Source organism: Vicugna pacos, chromosome 31 (assembly GCF_048564905.1).
Source record: "Vicugna pacos chromosome 31, VicPac4, whole genome shotgun sequence".
Classification (NCBI taxonomy): Eukaryota; Metazoa; Chordata; class Mammalia; order Artiodactyla; family Camelidae; genus Vicugna; species Vicugna pacos.
This window is the reverse complement of record NC_133017.1, coordinates 24494540-24512105: the sequence shown is the minus strand read 5'-3', so window position 1 is coordinate 24512105 and position 17566 is coordinate 24494540. Positions and strand designations below refer to the sequence as shown.

At 56.3% G+C, this 17566-nt stretch overlaps 1 long non-coding RNA gene across 4 annotated transcripts; it reads left to right on the top strand.

Annotated features, from left to right (window-relative positions):
• Window positions 1–9218: 9218 nt before the first annotated feature.
• LOC140690770 (uncharacterized) lies at window positions 9219–16232 on the top strand. Of its 4 annotated transcripts, none has more exons than XR_012066082.1 (4): window positions 9219–9329; window positions 9575–9725; window positions 10192–10290; window positions 15495–16232. It is a non-coding gene; the product is annotated as an uncharacterized lncRNA (long non-coding RNA). The 4 variants fall into 4 exon arrangements; XR_012066084.1 differs by lacking the exon at window positions 15495–16232 and adding an exon at window positions 11508–12177; XR_012066081.1 differs by lacking the exon at window positions 15495–16232 and adding an exon at window positions 11264–12177.
• Window positions 16233–17566: the final 1334 nt, after the last annotated feature.

Genomic DNA, 17566 nt, shown 5'->3' with positions numbered 1-17566 from the left:
GCGTGTCCTCTCCTGTGCTCACTGGCACCAGCCTTGCCATTCCGTTGGGTGGTGGTGTCACACGTACGCCAGCCCAGTGACTGCCACCCGACCTGGATTTTCACGTCCTGGGGGGACCGCCAGATTTTCAGGCACCACCCCCCGCAACCCCAGCCTCCCAAGGAGCACACTTACCAGTTAATCTGAGCATCATATTCTCCATCCATTTCAGAAGAGCAGTCTTTGGTCACTGGACTTTTTGTTTTCAATTGTGATTTTTAATAAAAATCTAAAATTAGCTTTGTGATGATTTTAATGGCTGATTTTTCATGGGTGTTCAGAGAACAGGTTACACTGTCAAACATGCTGTGTCAAACAGCATTGTCAACTGTGCAGCATGGTTTAAAAAAAAAAAAAGTTAGGTTTCCATCCATCTCCTGGAAAGATGGACGTGTGCAGGCCTGTTGGAGTGGGTCTGGAGGCTTCCGCTGTGCGCGGAGGGAAAAGGCGGGTGGATGCGGGTCCTGCTCCGCCGGGACCCTCTGTGCGTGGGCGGGGGGTCTGCCCGGCGAAGGCCTGGCAGCCTGCATGGAACGCCAGCGGGAGGTGGGCTGAGAAGATGGAAACCCTCAAAGGGGCCGGAGCAGGCTTGGGGGCTGCGAATGTTCTCCGTACAGGTAGCTTAGGGAGCATAGGGGTGCCAAGGAGAGAAGCCTGGAGCCCCCATCCCTTTTTAAAGGAGATGGCACACGTATGCATGGGCATATACGTACAAACACCCCATACACACACACTGAACCTTATTCCAAATGGCCACCTCACTGCCAGGCTGGGGCCGACATCCTGCCCCGGGACACGTGCTGGTGGCTCCATTCATCTCTCCTCCACCCTCTCTGGTCCTGGGGCCAGTACTAGAGACTTGCCCAGCCCCCAGCCTCCCTCCCAGCCCCACTAGAGGGCCTCCTGCTCCCGACAGGCAGTTTGGGGGAGACCTGGGCTGGCTGGCCGGCCTCATGTTCCCTAGGTGGGTCCTGAGACCGGGACAGCCCCAGGATGGGAATGACCACAGACTGTCAAGCAGCCCCGTGGCCCGCTGCCCTGGAAGCAGCATCAACGGGTGGTCTCCATCCCTGACCCTGAGCGAGCCATCCACACTGCAGCACCGCCGCAGGTGAGGGCTGCCCGCCAACCCTGTGGCCACAGGTGCGTGCGGGCGCAGAGGCGGGGGCCGCGCTGTAAAACCCTCAGCCTGGCCCATGGGGAAGGTGCGGGCCGGCAGGTGGCGCTGTGTGATGGCTCAGGAGGCGACTTCAACCCTCAGCCCCTGGGAGGGCGCAGAACCCGCGTGCTCACACGTGCGTGGTCTCTGGAAGCCTGGACGTGAGCGCGGCCAGAGATTCTAAGCCCGTGCTTGCCTTTCCCAGGTTAGAAGAGGACTTCAGACTCTGTCCATAAACTCGAGCTTATTTCAGGGAAGAAAGGGAGCGTTTTGAAAGAGCCGGGTGAGCAGAATGAGGTTTTAGTTCGGGACAAGTGATGCTGGCTTTCCCCACCCCAGGCAGCGGCCACTTCCTTCTCTTGGACTCGAGATGGCGTCCGTCCCTGCTTCAGGGACCGCACCTCCTCCTGGATCACGGCTTTTCTCAGGCGAGGTGAGCCCAGCAGAGGCGGAGCATGGTCAAGTCCCCCCGCCCGACCCCTTCTCCCTGCCGTCCACCCCCAGAGAAGCCCCCGGAGAGCATCTCACAAGTGTCTTCCCACGAGTGTGAGTCTGGAAGACAGAGCCGTGCTGTGGCCCCGCGGCTCCCTGGTCACATGACGCTGGGAAACACGGCGAGTGCACTCCCGCATCAGGGCGCCGTGCCCCTTAGCCGCTCGGAGCTCGAGGACTATTGCAACAAAGACCTATTCGCAGATTTTTTTCCTAGTGCATCGTTTTCCCGACTCCGGGACCACAGAACCACTGTTGTGCTCAGTGCCTATTCGCAGGATGAAACTTGTGTCCCTCACACACTTCGGGAAACACCGCACTCACCACGCAGGAGGGAGGGGCCTCTGCAGTGCGCTCGTGGGAAGGCAATTCCGTCCCTGAAATCACCCAGGGAGGCAGCTACACGTGTTCTCATTCGCTGAAAATCCAGCCCTGTCCTGTTCTCAAATGCGGGTTATTAATACATCGTATTCCCTCATCCTCTCTCTCTCTCAAACACACACACACACGCACACACGCACACATGCCAGGACACATATAACCAACCTCTCCTTCAAAGAAAAAGAAACACTATGATAACGTTTTGATACAGAAGGACGGCCCAGGGCCCATGACTTGATGCTTCATGACATTGAGAACTCTTCCTAAGGTTGCTTTTTTTTTATTACTCTTACTGAATGGTAAGGATTTGTATTTTTTTTTAATTGAGGTATAGTCAGTTTACAGTGTTGTGTCAGTTTCTGGTGCACAGCACAATTCTTCAGTCATACGTGAACATACATATACTCATTTTCATATTCTTTTTCACCATAAGCTACTATAAGATATTGAACATATTTCCCTGTGCTGTACAGTGTGAATTTGTTTATCTATTTTGTATATACCAGTCAGTATTTGCAAATCTCAAACTCCCAGTTTATCCCTTCCCACCCCTGGCAACCACGAGTCTGTATTCTATGTCTGTGAGTCTGTGAAGGTCACTCCTTATTTTGCAGTTTTACAAAATTACCCTAGAGGAGGAAAGAACACATTTGCAGAGCCACCACCACCAAGTCCAGTGGGCACCCACCTCGGGACGCCTGGCACCGCCTGAGCTGTGATTCCACCCACCCTGTGCTTGTTTGAACCTATCACCTCCCTGGCTGGGCGCTGCCGGTCACTGCCGGTCACTGCCGGTCACTGCCCTCTTACAGGACATTAGCTGACCAAGTGATGCTCTCAGCCCACATGCCACTCAGCTGAGGATGTTTCCAGGAGCTATTTTTTCAGCCAGGCGTTATTTTACCAAAGCCGTGAGTCATAAGACTTAATGCCTTTGCAACCTTTGCAGTCTTCGAATGACTCAGTTTTCCATGACTGCCGTTTGGCTGTGGAACAATGAGTGGAAAATGTCTGTGGTTCACAGACGACACTTTCTCATTCATAAAAGTAAAGAGCCGGCGTCTGGGGCTGTTTATTCTCCACGGCGGGTGTGAAATGATATCATGTGTTTCTATAAACTGCTGAGGACATCACAGCGCTTCCGAAGACGGTGCTGGGAGTCCTCAAGGCTTGTGAACACCTGCTCCGAGTCCTGCCTTCCCTGACGTGGGGGCAGGAGAGCGGCTTCAGCCTCACAGGGAGCAAACGAGTCAGGAAAGGCAGGCACGATCGCTGATCAAGAACACCGTTTTGCTAAGTTCACGTCCCCATCAGGTGGGTTGTGCCGGAAAGAAAGTGACTTTCGCAGAAGCAGGCAAGTCACCGGCACCCACGGTGCGGGAAGTGAGTCTTCAAGTGCACGATGTACCTGGAGGTTCCTGGAGACCATCGGGAGCGGTGTCCCCTCTTACACTGAAGGGGCTGGTGACGCACGGCCTCCGGACACTGGATGTGACCCCGGGGTGGCAGGGAGTCCTGGCTGCCGGCGGCGCCCAGGTGAGCCATGTTGGAAGTTGCCCGCCTCCAGTGCTGTTGGCACGCAAGGCAGTGAGGCTTAAACCGTATTCCCTGCGCTCACCACAGATCAAATGAACCAGTTTCCTGACACCAGCCTCTTCCATTTACTTCCAGGGGTCACCTTGGATCTTGACGATTAGACGCGCCCACCATGGGTCTAAGCTGTCTCACACAGACTGTACATTATAATCCCACCACAGCCCCCGTGTGGCTCCGTTGTTAACGCGACAGACCAAACCGTTTGCTTCCGGCTTCACTTCCTTAACACACGACGTGTGGCCTTTCTGCATCAGCTGTGACAATGGTAAAGAATGCCGGTCTACGGGAAGGAACAGAGAACTGATACTGTTTTAAAGCATCTGTAATTTCAATTTTTTTTTTTGCTGAAACATGGTTGAGATCATTCTAATACCAAGTATAATAAAATTGAATGTCTAATCAACTCTTTCGATCAGAGGTAAGTGTCCAGGTGGAACTGAAGCATTTCCTGGACAGAGTGATGTCAGCCCTCCTGGTTACCCCCTCGCGGGTTGCCGTGCTGTGCTCTCACTTGCCTCCTTACCCTGCTGCTTGATACATCGTGTGCGTTTCCTCGTCACTGTAACTACTGTCACCACACGTTCTCGTCCTGCTGCACAGTCGGAATGGCACTGAGAGGAACGGACTCCGGGGGCCGGGCCCGAGCAGGGAGCTGCTCACTCAGGCCCGGGGCTCAGTCGTATGGCCTGGATCTCTCAGCGTCTGCCCTCGCTGTTACACGTCTGCTGTGTCATTAAATGCTTTGAAATCTAAAACCAAACCAATCCCCCCCCCAAAAAAAACCCCACAGCAGTGTGCTTTCATCCTTGGCACCTGTCAGAACTGGGGGCACGAGCCGCCAGATGAGCCCCCAGCCCACCCTTTCCCTCCTCGCCTCTTGTTGCTTCTGTCAAGAAAGCAAGATGCTTGATGAAGCCAGCCCCGCCTCCCTCGGCGCTGTGCCTCATGCAGCTCTGCACGCGGTGGGAAAATCAGGCAGGAAACAGGGGCTCTGGACGCCCAAGGGGGTGTCAGCAGTCCGCTCGACTCAGAGAGAGGCCGGCCTCCTGGGACGGACAGAATCAAGCCGAGGAGGTGGCTTCGGAGAAGAGCCCGACCCGCTGACAGCTTAGCCCGGCCCGGGGCCGCGTCAGTCGACTTCACTCCGCAGTCGAGGCCTGCAGCCGTTTGCTCACGCCGGGGCGCCCTCCTCTCACGTCAGCGCGTCGTCCGTTCCTGGATGTTCCGCTATGAGATTTTCCTCCTCTCGGTGTCATTCCAGCACCTTATTCTCGGGCACCGAGTCAGAGGCTCCCTAAGGCTGCTGTCTGACCGAGGGCGAGGGGTTGCCCTGAAGTGCCAGTGAGTCCGCTCTCGCCGAGTCCCGGCGTCTTAGGTCGTCATTTGAAAACACAGGGTCCAAAGTTGCCACATGGGGCCTGCCTTGGATGGTAATGTTCCCCAGGGATTCTCTGTGTGTGTGTGTGTGTGTGTGTGTGTGTGTGACTCTGAGTCACAAAGGTGTCTGTGTCTTTTCTTTGTCCCAGGTCTGCCTCTATTTTTAATACTCCTCTCAACATGAAAATAATTCTCTGTTGTTAACCAACTTGATCACTGCTCTGCCCACGTCGGTTCTCAGTGTGCAGAACCGGTTTCCCCACTCACCCACGTGGACCTGGGGATATGATGCCCTGTCACTGATGTCTTCATAAGAGCCAAGCATTGCACAAGGAAAGATCTGCTTTTCTGACGCTGTGCAGAGACTGGCTTCCTGCTGTGGCCCCACTGGAGCGAGAAGGTGGGGTGGGTGCAGGGAAGCCCCCGTCAGGCAGGAGGCAGAGCCACCGAGAGCAGGGAGGACGTGATTTCCAGACCTGCAGGCACGTCCTCAGTGGCACTTGGACTTCTGCTGCGGCTCCCTGTCCTCCTTCCCCTGAGGAACCAGCCTAACCAGCAGAGCCGCACACGTGCACGGCCCGGGGAGGCCAGCCACGGCCCAGGTTGTCCCACAGCCAACTCCCTGCAAGGCTGACACGGAGGGGACGCTTCCTGGGCCTCAGTGGACACCTCAGGCCACTGGTGATCCTTGGAGGCTTCCCCAGGAGCGAAAACAAAGTTAGACAACGCATTCACATCACCTGAGGGCGACGTTAGAATCTGCGGGGAGGGCATAGCTCAGTGTTAGAGCGCGTGCTTAGCGTGCACAGGGTCCTGGGTTCAATCCTCAGTCCCTCCACTAAATAAATAAAGAAAAATCTGATTACCTCCCTTCTCAAAAAAAAAAGAGAGAGAGAGGATCGCAGGTGTCAGAGTCTCTCTCTCTCCCCATCCTCAGCGTTTGGAGGGCACCCAGGTGAGCAGACTCCGCCTTTGGGAGGCCTCCAGCAGCCCAGGGGCGGCTCCCCTGGCCGCTGGGCAGACCAGCCTGCAGAGGGCTTCGGGTTAGGGGCAGCATGTGAGCACCCGGAGCACGGCCCGCACGCACAGCCCGCACACACAGCCCGGCTCATCTGCCCCTGCAGGCCGGCCGCGGGCAGGCCGCTCGCGAGCGCTCTGTGGCGGCAGCCGCGTCTGCTGACGCTTACCAGGTCGCAGAGCCGTCTCAGGCATGTTTTCTGTCTGAAGTCAAAACGCAGCCAGCTTCCGAGGTCCCGGTCATCACTGACTCAGTTCACAAGTGAAGGCGGCAACTCGGCAAAGGGCACCGACGCGCAGGCCAGCCCGGGTGGCTGTGTGGCAGCTCCGGCTCTCAGGCCTCCCTGCACAGTGGGGTCGGCTGGAGCCTCAGAAAGCCCGGTGCCCGGGCTCTGTCCCCAGAGCCCGGCTGCATCGGCCTGGGGGACCCGGGGGCCAGGCGCTGATTGCCAGTCTTGAGAAGTATAACCCGTCCCCCATGCTGGCCGCTCACTGGTCCCCCTCTTTGTCGGGGCTCTGACTTGGGGGACCTGGAACCATATGGCATCCTGGGGCAGGAAGTCAAGGGTGAGAGCCCCACCTGGAGTCCAGCAGGTTGTGTTTCTCCAGTGGAGGCCAAGTGGCCTTGAGCGATGTCTCCTATGGTGGGTCCTTGGATGCCTGCCAGTAAAGTCCTCTAGGGGGCGCCAGCCACCCCAAAATGGCTCAGTGATGAGGGACGACCTTGAATTCTCTTGGCTGACAGAAATGTGACCTGTGGTTCTCACTGTTAAACCTTATCCCTTGCCTGCGATTTGCGTTCCCACTGTTCACAGACGAACCGGGCAACCTGTAGGCTGGAGAAGCCCTGTCATGGCCAGCCTGTCCGTGCTGGCTCGGGGAGCAGCCTGGGAACCGAGCCGCCTCCCCCATCCCTCTCTGTCTGCAGAGTCTGACAGACGGGGATGGGGTGTCCCACAGGGGAGTGGGGGGCTGAGAAGGTGTCGGGAGCTGTTGTCAGCCCAGGATGACTCAGAGGCCCCTGTGGGTTCCACGCCTTGCTCAGGAGAAGAATCTGGGCGATCTCAGCCTCGACCGCCACACCCAGCACCTGTGTCCCCGCACGGCTTGCAGGACAACCAGCAATGAGCGAAACCCAATGTAATTTCAGCCCGAAGCCGTTCCCTTACAAATAACCCCATGGAGAGCCACATCATCTGGTGCAGACACCCTGGAGGCTCGGAGGAATGACTCCCTCGGGCAGGGGGACTGAGTCTCCTTCATGGCTCTCGCAGAGGCCAGGGCAGAGTCAGGCCTGAGGGCTTGAAGCTGGCCCACAGGGTGGTGGAGCCGACTTTAAGAAAGAGATTTCTTTGGAAGCACCACGTCCGGCTCTGGTGCAGGCGTGCCCGGAGCTAAGACGCAGCCCAGCAAAAAGTGCGAATCTGGGGGACTTGACTCAGTCCAGAACACTGTGCAAATGGACCGTTTGTCATTCTGTTCACCGGTTCATCCCAAGAGCCTGGAAATGGCTGAGTCCCACTAGGGTCCAACCGAGGCCTGGCTCCCAGCTCAGAGAGATCCTGGCTGACCGACCCGACAGTTCCTTCAGGGCTGGACGCCGAGGCCGGGCTGTGAGTGGGCGGGGATGCCCTCTGAGGACGGCCGGGGCAGCGGAGTCAGGCTGCAGCCGTCAGAACTTCCTGCGTGTCCCTTGGCCGCGGTGGTTCTGGCACATTGGCGGGGCGGGGTTGGGGAGGGGATGTGCTGAACACCAGCCTCCCTTCCAGACACTCTGGACAGTGCTGCGGAGTCGTGTCCCCAACAAGACGTCGCAGTCCTAGCGCAGGACCTGCAGGCACGACCTCACTCAGAGAACAGGGTCTTCGCGCAGGACTTCAGAGAGATGAGGTCCTGAGGGTGGGCCCTGATCCAGCACGACTTTGTCCTTATAAAAAGGGTCAGCTTGGGCACAGAGATGCGCACACGGGGAGATGCCATGTGACCCTGGAGACAGTCATTTACTGGCCAAGGAGAGCATCCCAGGACAGATCTTACCTCACAGTTTCAGAAGGAGCCAGCCCCGCCAACCATCCGATCTCGGACTTCCAGCCTCCAGGACTGGGAGGCAATAAAGTTCTGTTGTCAAGCCGCCCCGTCTGGGGTCCTTTGATACAGAAAATCCAGGAAGCAAGTGTCAACAGGGAAACTCGGGGCCCGGCAGCCCCACCACCTCTGCCAGGGGCCCCTCTGTCCCTTAGTGGCAGGGACTCATGGGAGGGGAGGCCGAGAGGCTCACACGGCCTTCCTGTGCCTGAGGGTTACGTGGATCTGGTTGGAGAGCGGATTCTGGCTCAGTGGGCCTGGGGCAGGGCCTTCCTTCCTCCCAGCACCCGGGCGAAGCGAACGCGGGTCTGAGGAGCAAGGGTTCCCAGCTCGGATGCTCGATTCGCTGCCGTTCACACTTGTCCGCTGAGGGCCTGGGCTAGGGCCTGGGCGTGGGCGGTGTTTCAGGCCCCAGGGGAGTCGCGTGAGCGGCCTTCGGGAGGAGGACGCTCCCTGGGTATTCGGGTCAGGTGGGGATCAGAAGCATCTCCGGTTCTGCAGGGCTCTTTCCAAAGACCCCGGTGCACTCGGGACTCCACTCCTGTGTGTCCCGTGTTGCAGGAGTGGGCACTGTTGGGGGATCTGGGAGCGGTTACCCCGCTGTCCCCAGGACCACACCCCCGGTCAGTGAGGGTGCCTGGCCTGTCCCCTGCTGCTCCCTCCGGCCCTCGGTGGCTTCCCGGGGCCAGAGCGAGGAGAAGAGATGACTGTCCCCACAGAACCCGCAAGCCTGTAGGGGTCAGAGTCAAGGTCACGGGTGGGAGGGGAGCCCCACACCCACCTCTGTGACCCAGTGCCCACCTTCCTCCGAGGAGGGGTTCATTCCACTGGGATGAGCCTCCTTTAGGAGATGCGAGGGGAGGAAAAGAAAGGAAAGATGGGAGCGGTGACTGTCACGTCACGTCTCTAACACAGGCGGTCCGGCCTGACCACAGCAGGAGGAGCAGGCGGGCCGTGCCCCTCCCAGGGACACATCGGTCCCCTAGCCGAGCCCCTGGCTCCCGGACCGGCAGCGCGCGGCCGTTCCCCGAGCGCCCACTAGGTGGCGGCCTGACTCCGGGGCGCGCGCTCACCGGCCCTGGAGAGTGAGTTCAGTCCTGCCCGCTTTCACCCGAGCCTGAAGGTCGCCGACCGACCGGACGCAGCATCAGAGATCACGTCTCCGCAGGTGTGAAAAGACGTAGTAAGTGATTCACTTTCGAAGTAAGCGGCTGGCAGCTGGCTGCTCTCTTCGGGGAAGCAATGTCTAATCTTTGCCGTTGGGCACTGGCCAGCAGAGGGGGTTCGAAAGGTTCGCTGACGTCCCCTTACCGCAGCTCTGCCTGGCGCGTGTTCGGTCCTGCCAGCCCGCCCCGGGGCAGCTCACCGCGAGGTGGGGCGCCGAACGCTTGCGCGGAAGGGCCCCCCGCCAGGCCTGTTTATCTCCAGCCCGCAGACCTCGGGGACCCAAGGACGCATCACGGATTCCCGCGAAGGCCACCGGACAACAGAAGCACGTGGGTTTGTTCGCTGGGGTTCAGATAGCCCGGGCCTCTGATAAGAGGAAGCCTGAACAGTGGATTCACTACTCGCCAGCAAGGTTAGGATGTGGGTTCTAAGGAGGTAATAACGGGCCCCGGGTCTAGCCCACCCTGTTGTACGGGGGAGCCAGTAAGGCCCCCGGGGGTGTGCATGGAACGGTGGCCTCGTACCCACTTGCTCGGAGCGCTCTCCACCCCACTGTGCCTGCGCCCGGGGCCCGGGGCCTCAGCGCGGGGGGGAAGCCCCCGGCAGGGCTGAGCTGTCGTCTCCTGATCCCCAGACATAAAGCAACGACAAGGATGAGCCGCCTCCTTGACACCCTCCCCCCAGAGATCTGAGGAATGTCAAGAAGGGTGGCAGGTGCCATTTCTAGGTTGGCCAAAAGAGATGTTTTTTGTACGCATTCTCTGACTTCCCGCTGGTTATGCCTGCGGATAACACCACACGGAGGTCAGGAGTTTAGACCTTAGACGAACGTGTTTTGCCCTCCGGTATCCCCTGCTCTCCGGCACATCGCTGTGAAGCGTTTCAAGCAGCCCACTCAGGAGCCAAGTGCCAGCACTCTCACGACAGCATCACCAGGCGACGTTCTGGTCCACGCGTGGGGACGTCTGGCTCAGGAAGTAAGCTTCTATATTATGGGCAGCGGGTCCCCCCTTATCCCATGTTTCTGCAGCATGAGAGGGCAAGGTTAGACTCAGAACTCACACTCGGGCCGAGGATGTGCTGGAGAAGGAAGGGCAGGCTCTAACGGCAGAGGGAGGAGCCTCTTCGAACTTTGCCTCCCCGGCCCCAATGGAGCCGGGCTGTGCAGGAGTCCAAGTGGTCCTCAGCCCCCGGCGGCCGCTCTGGGATCAGGTTCCAAAGCTGGACGTGTAAGAGCGAGGGCATCCGCCACGTGATCCTCATTTGCCCAGACTTCCCAGGGTGGAAGGTCAAAGGGCTCTCCATCCGTGTGGACCCCAAGGCTGGGGGGGTTGCCATGTGCCTGGGGGTGGGCACTGCTATATTCCCGAGCCAAGCACGGGTCTGGTGCTCTCGGATGGTCCAGGGCGAGTCCCCAGACCTCACACCAAGCAAGGAGCCCCGCGCTGCCCCTTCGATGCTGCCTGACCGGCTTCCCCGGCTCCCGCGGGAGGAGAGCAGCCTTCCCAGTGCGGCCAGTCAATACACACTCATTTCTGTTTTTGAATGACTGGACTTGGAGATTGTACTGCATGCATTCTCTTTCCAAACACAGAGAGGGCGGCTAAATGAGACTCCCTCCCTCTCCCGCCCTCATCCCCTTAACCCTTGACTCCATTCTTAATCCTCAGAGCCCTTTATCCCCTAAGGCAAGTCCCTAACCATCCAAACAGAAGCATCACCAGGAGAAGTCATTTTCTGCAACCATCCTCAGCACGTGGACTGTTCAAAGTCCATTTTAAGTCAAAGTGGATGGCCGCCACTGTCCCCCACATGCAGTCTCTCCCTTTTCATGTCGATAATGACCCTCCTGGAAGTCCAGCTGTACTGGACCCCTTACTGAGGTCATTTTATATTTCATCCTGAAGGTGGGCTGAGCGGACGCATCCCACACTTTGCATGTCTCTGCAGGTGGGCTGCAAATTCAACCAAGATATGTGAGCAAACGGGTGAGGGGTCACTCCTGACGTGGGGCCGGTCCTTTTATGCCAACAGCAGCTTTCCAGCGCCATGCAGGGCGGATCCACTCTGCCGTGCTTTAGAATCAGGACCCTCTTGTCCCGTCTCCCAGCTGCAACCTGTCACCTTCCAGTAACCCGTACAGCCTCTACCATATGCTCCCGTCAGTGTTTACAGATTGTGTTCTGCTCAGCAGAGAAGCGTCTGTGGTTGAATTTTTATGGAGACCTGTGTCAACTGCTGTCCCCTGTCGGAGATCCAGAAAGACATGTAAAATGCACAGAACTCCTGCGGCACAGAAACCTGCTCGCAGCATCCCGTGTGTCCTCGGGGTCTTTCGCATCCTTCGTGCCTGCCCCGCGAGGGCGCCCGGCTGCCCAGCCCGGCCTCGCTCTCTGGCCTGAGCTCTTCCAACTGGAGAAATTGGCTCCCCACCTCCTTCCCCATAAAACCTCCCCTCCTCCCTGCCGACCGCCCACTCCCTCACACTCCCTCAGCGCTCACGGTCCCTGGAACACGATGCACCATCCAGTCTGAGGCTTGTGTTTTATGGACGTTGGGCTGTGAGTCCTTGGAAGCTGGAGTTGCGCTCCGTCCCTTCCCTGAGCCTGGACCAGCTCAGCAGACGGAGCTGTGTGAGGAGCTAGCGGGGACGGCCAACCCCCCAGCCGGCGGGACTCGTCCCCAGGCCTTTGTGACTACGCGTCCCTGCCCCGATGGCTTAGCCGGCTTTGCTCATTGGAGCCTCCACCAGGGGATGCAGGGGAAGGCGCAAAACGCAGGGCCGCTTCTCCCCGTTTGCTTGGCCAAAGTGAATTGCCTGTTCGTTTCTGTATTTGAGGAGCCAAAGGAGAAACTTCCATTGCTGTGTGTGTCCGTGTGTCTGTGTGTTTGTGTATCTGCCGCTGTGTGTGTCTATGTGTGTGCCTGGATATGTGCGCATCTGTGTGTGTGTCTGCGTGTGTCCATGTGTGTCTGTGTCATATGTGTTTTTATGTCTGTGATGTGTGTGTCTCTAGGTGTCTGCCTGTAGACGTGTGTGTGTCTATATGTGTATCTGTAGTTGTGCGTGCGTGCGTGTGTGTGTGTGAGGTCTACGGCACGTGAACCCAGGGTGTGCACTCGGAGTTAGTCCTGTCCAGCCTCTGGCGCGGGGGACGGGAGTCTCCCAGGCGGCCGAGTGCCCTCCAGTCCTGGCCGCACGTGCCGCAGCCTTGCCCCGCCACCCCGTCCCCCCGGCTTTCTGCTGGGCCGCGGTGTCCGGGTGCCCGGGCAGCAGGATGCTTTGTTCCAGCACGTCCTCGATCTGCAGCCCGCCGCTTGCAGCCCCGCAGGGACGGCCCAGCCAGGCTGCGTCTCGGCACGTCCCGGGACCTGGCCTGGATCCAGAGCCGGCCCTGCCGGCTCTGCAAGGAGACGGCCCCAGGGACGTCACAGCCAGCCCGCTCACAGCCCCAGGACGCTGGCTTCCCCACCTCCTCTGCTTTCTGGACCAGAGGACGGCAAGTTGCAGGCTGGGCCACCCGGCTGTTCAGAGGCTGTGGGCCTGGCCCACACAGGAGCAGGGAGTCCTGGAGGGGGGTCCCCAGGCCCACGTCCCACGTGGTGCGACCTTGACCAGCCACAGAGTCCTAACCCAGCTCAGCCACCACCTGTCGTGGCCACTCATTTCTTGTAAATGAACTCTTCTTTCTCTCTCTGGAAACCTCAAACATTCTCCTTTACCTTTGAAGTTCCAAAATCAGTAAGTTTAACATGCATTCTGCTTTGAATCTGCTGGACCTTTTAAACAGGACCAGCTTAGCTCATTTGCAGGACCCATGGCAAAAGCTAAATGTGGGACCCTTCCTCAAAAAGCAGGAAAGCAGTGCACTTCAATGCACCAAACTGTAAAGCTTTCCTTTCCTTCACAGTCCTTGACTGGCCATGGTTTTTCCTTAACGTTGTTCCAAAGAAAGAAAAGTTAAGACTTTAAACTATTAGCATGAATTTTAGCAATCACCTTGATATTGTGCGATGATGCCAGCTTTCAGTGCAAATACAAGAGCCTTTAAGTCACATGAAGAACCACTGGAATCACGCAGTTTATTCTGTAGCTCCTGCATGCAGGTGCGTTGCATCCTTACCAGAACACACCCTGCACAAAACTCACGCGAGCACTTTCCGTTCACTCACTGGCACCGCTGGCCAAGGAGAAAGGAAGGGCTGAATTGGAAGATGCATCCTGCCCCTCCTGCGTCATCACTGTGGAGTAAGTGGTCGTGGTCCGCTGACACAGGGACGTAAACAGGTGGGGGTCGGCCAGGCTGCCTTGGTTACTCAAGTTGCTGGGAAGGCCACTGCCTTCTTTCTGCATTTGCAACAAGTTCTGGTTCAAGTGGAGAGTGTGGCTTCTCAGAGCTGTCAGTGCCCCACTCACTCAGCTGTCAAGGTGCACACTCACCTGGACTCGCTCTGAGTCTCGCTGAATGAGCTCCATGCATCCTGGGAGCATGGGAACTGTGTCATGGGGCATGAACTCGAATCAGGCAGCAGGAAACTGGCAGACACCCATTCTGTGCAACGTCTCTTCGGCCCACCGGCAGGCTCCGTTGTCCCATCAGACCTCACCTACAGAACATAAGGAGACTAGAGACGCAAAACTATCCATGAAACAAGAAGAGTTTGTTATGAAAAAGAACTAGGGAACTTGGAAATTTAATAAGGAAACCTCAGTAAACAGGCTCAGTGGCCAAATAGACATGAGTGAAGAATGAATTTGTGAACTAAAAGACCAGGTATTTCTTGCAGAATGTTCATAAGGACAAAAAAAAATTAAAATAAGATAGAGAAGTGGACACATTAAGGGGAGAACCAGAGGTCTTGTCACTTATTTACTTGGAGTTCCAGGAGAACAGAGAGAATTCAGGGAGGAAGTAATCGATCAACAAACATAAGGAACTTTATCAGGTACTTTCAGTTCTGGAATTGTCCTCACAACTGTGTGGCCTTTGCAGTCACATGGGACCCCACCCTCGGAAGGTCTTCCACTTGATACCCTGCTGCCACTGTCTTGAAATGGTTAATAATTTTAGCTTTGAAGAAGCCAGTCTTCCAGCTCACAAATTCATCCTTCAGTCATGTCTGTTTGGCTATTAAACCTCTTTATTGAGGCTTCCTTAGCAATCATGGTTTAAGGTTCCGAGTTCCCTAGTTCTTTTTCATAACAAACTCTTCTTGTTTCATGGATAAGTTTATCTTCTCTAGTCTCCTTGACTACACTAATGATAGTTACCTTGAAGGTATTGCCGTTTGGGCTCTTCCCACTTGTTAAATTGGATTGTCATTTCTCATAGCATTCATCTTTCTCAGCTGTTCGACAGCTCTTGGCTATCTGCTTATCTTCCTGTTTAGGAATCCCTCATCAGCATGTTTCTCTGCACCCAGTTTTCTCATTTATGAAAACTAAGTCATTGCTTTTCAACTCTTTTTTGCTTTGGTAAATGCTGTCACATGAAAACTTATTTGTGGACGCACAATGTGTAAATGAAGACGGTGTGGCCATCATCACAGCAGGGGCCGACCCTGGAGGCCCCAACTTGGAGCTCCCTCCTGCAGCCCCACCTCAAGATGGGCTTTGACTGGGCTCCTGGGCCAGGTGACCCGGGCTCTGGAGCACCTGGCCCAGTGGTTCATGGACCTGGGGGTCCAGGTGGTCATTTCAAACTCGAATATTGTATGATTCTTTGTGGGACACACCCAGACTTGAAGACACACCCAGAATGCGCGTTCATTCTGGCGTGGATGAGGGGAGGGTATAGCTCAACTGGTAGAGCGCATGCCTAGCATGCCTGAGGTGCCTGAGGTCCTGGGTTCAATCCCCTGTACCTCCACTGAAAATCAAATAAATAAATAAACCTAATTACCTCTCCCCTGCCTAAAAAAAAAAAAAGAAAAGAAAAAAATTTAAAAAACAAAACCAAAAAATAAAAAGCAAGATACAAAATGCCATTCATTCTGCCGTGGATCTAGACATGGAAGCATCCCCTCCCCCCCGGCAGGTAGACTTGCAGAGACTCAACAACATGACACATCAGCCCCTCCTGCAGCAGCTTCGGGACAGAGTCTCGACAGGGAAAGCCGCACACAACCGTGGTGATGTGTGTCTCCGGGGAACATGCAATTCTGTCCTTTCCTTTTCCAGGGCACCTCCTGATTTCAAAGGAATCAGTTCCAGAAAAGACTGGGCTAAGTTCCAACCCTGGCCTCTGCGTACCCTGCCAAAGCAGTCGCTGTAAATCAGCAAATTCTTGGCATCTATCATAAAAAAAAAGACAAAGCTGCCTTTTCGGCTTGACCCCAAACCGCTCTCTCCCAGCGACCGTGCACAGCGAACGCCAGGTGGGGACGCGGCTTTGTGGACCTACGATCCGGTTTCTGGTCTGGAAACAAGTCAAAACAGCAATGAGGAAATCTCAGCGCCCCCGCCCACGGCTCACTTGACGCTCAGCAAACCAAATGAGGAAGCGAGAGCTTTGAACTGGTTTGGCCTCTTTTATCTCGAAGAGGATAGTTCTCTTTTTAAGGGTTTCTGAGAGCAAAATTGAATTTAATTCCTCCTCAGAGGTCAGTTTTATGTGAACCAAATTAATAACAGCAACAATGATAGTAAGTCGTGGGTTGTAACCGCGGAAGAAGTTCACCCTCGGCACCCCGGCCCCTTGTCTCTCAGTGCCCGTCCTCGGCCCGGGCCCCTGCTCTCTCGAGAGCCCCAGGACGGGAGGCTGCCCCTCGCACCCCTGTTTCTGCTTATACTCCAGTCTCGTTGTCCTCCTCCAGGGTGAACCCTGAATCTTGGGCTTCAGGCGCCCAAATGTTCTTGGAGGTTTCCGCTGCTCTTGATAACCTGGAGTCTTCGTGCTGATTAACAACAGTAACAATTTTCTTGTTTTGTTTGCTCTTTTGTCATCTACCTCGAAGCCATGATCCCACAGGGAGGGACATTTGGGGGTCCCACCGCAGCCTGAGCTGGCCGCCCCCTCCCCTCCGATCCCCAGCTTGTCCCTTACAGCCCTGGGAGACAGGAACAGACCCGATCGTTGAGCAGGAGAGACGTGCCGCTCGCTGGACGGAGGAGAGTGGCGTCTCCTTTCCCGGGCCCCACGTGGATCTTCTGGTCCGCTCACCCGCGACAGATGAGGCCCTGGAATTTTTAAGTTTTTTAAATCTGAGATGCACACACACACACACACACACACACACACACGCAGCACATTCCCTAAGGACACGGTTTGTTGAAGCCTCACTCACTGCGCAACGCGAGTATCCAGCCCCCGGGCAAGAGCTGACGTCCGCAGCATCCCCCAAGGACCTCCCGGTTGCAGCCGGGCCAGCGACCACCGTCATCCTGACTTCTACAGCATAGCTTGGTTTCCTTTGCTTTTGTTCTTTGCATAAATGCAATTACACAGTTTGTCCTTTTCTATCCAGCTCTTTGGCCCACGTCACTTTTGCAAGATTCTCCCGTGTTGTCTAACGAGTCACCGTGTCCTGCATCCTCGGGTTCCACCCTGGTGGGAGTGTCAGGGGACGTGTTAGCGCATCCTCTGCTGGTGGGCCCTTGTGTGCTTTCTCCACTCTCTGGGTTGAGACAGCTGCCATTGTCCAAAGAATTTGAGAAACAGGCCAAACCCAGCCCCACTAAACGCACAATTCTATCAGTACACGAAGTGTCAGTGAAAGCCACTTCCAGATCCCTGGATCGCTGCCCATCTCCCTCTTTCTCTGGGGGGTGTGGGGAGTGTTGACCGAGCTCATTAAGTTCTGAAAATATAGTCAGCCACGGATATCTGGGGAGCGGCTCGCCAGCCCTCCCCTCGATGTGCCGAAAGATCTCATCAGAAAAGCAGGGGTGAGTGCGTAGGAGAGGCGAGGAGGCAGGGCCCATGACCTCATTCAAAAAGAACATTTTCCAGAAAAACCTGTGTGCTCGACTGCACAGATGTGTCTCCAGCCTAGAAGGTGTGAAAACCACATTTGACCACTCTACCTTGTCCCGCTGTGAAGAACAGGAGTGTGGAGCATTTATCCTGTCCTCAAAGAAATCCCCTTGGATTCAGGGAGGTCAGAGTCAGCGAGGGGTTGACACCAGAAACCTCCGGAAGACGCCAGACCATTCAAGGAAGCCTGGGGACGTGCTGCCTAGAAACTTCTAGCCGGAAGTCGAATTTCCCCACCTAGATGAAGTAAAGTAAATTCCAGAGGCTTTTAAAATTT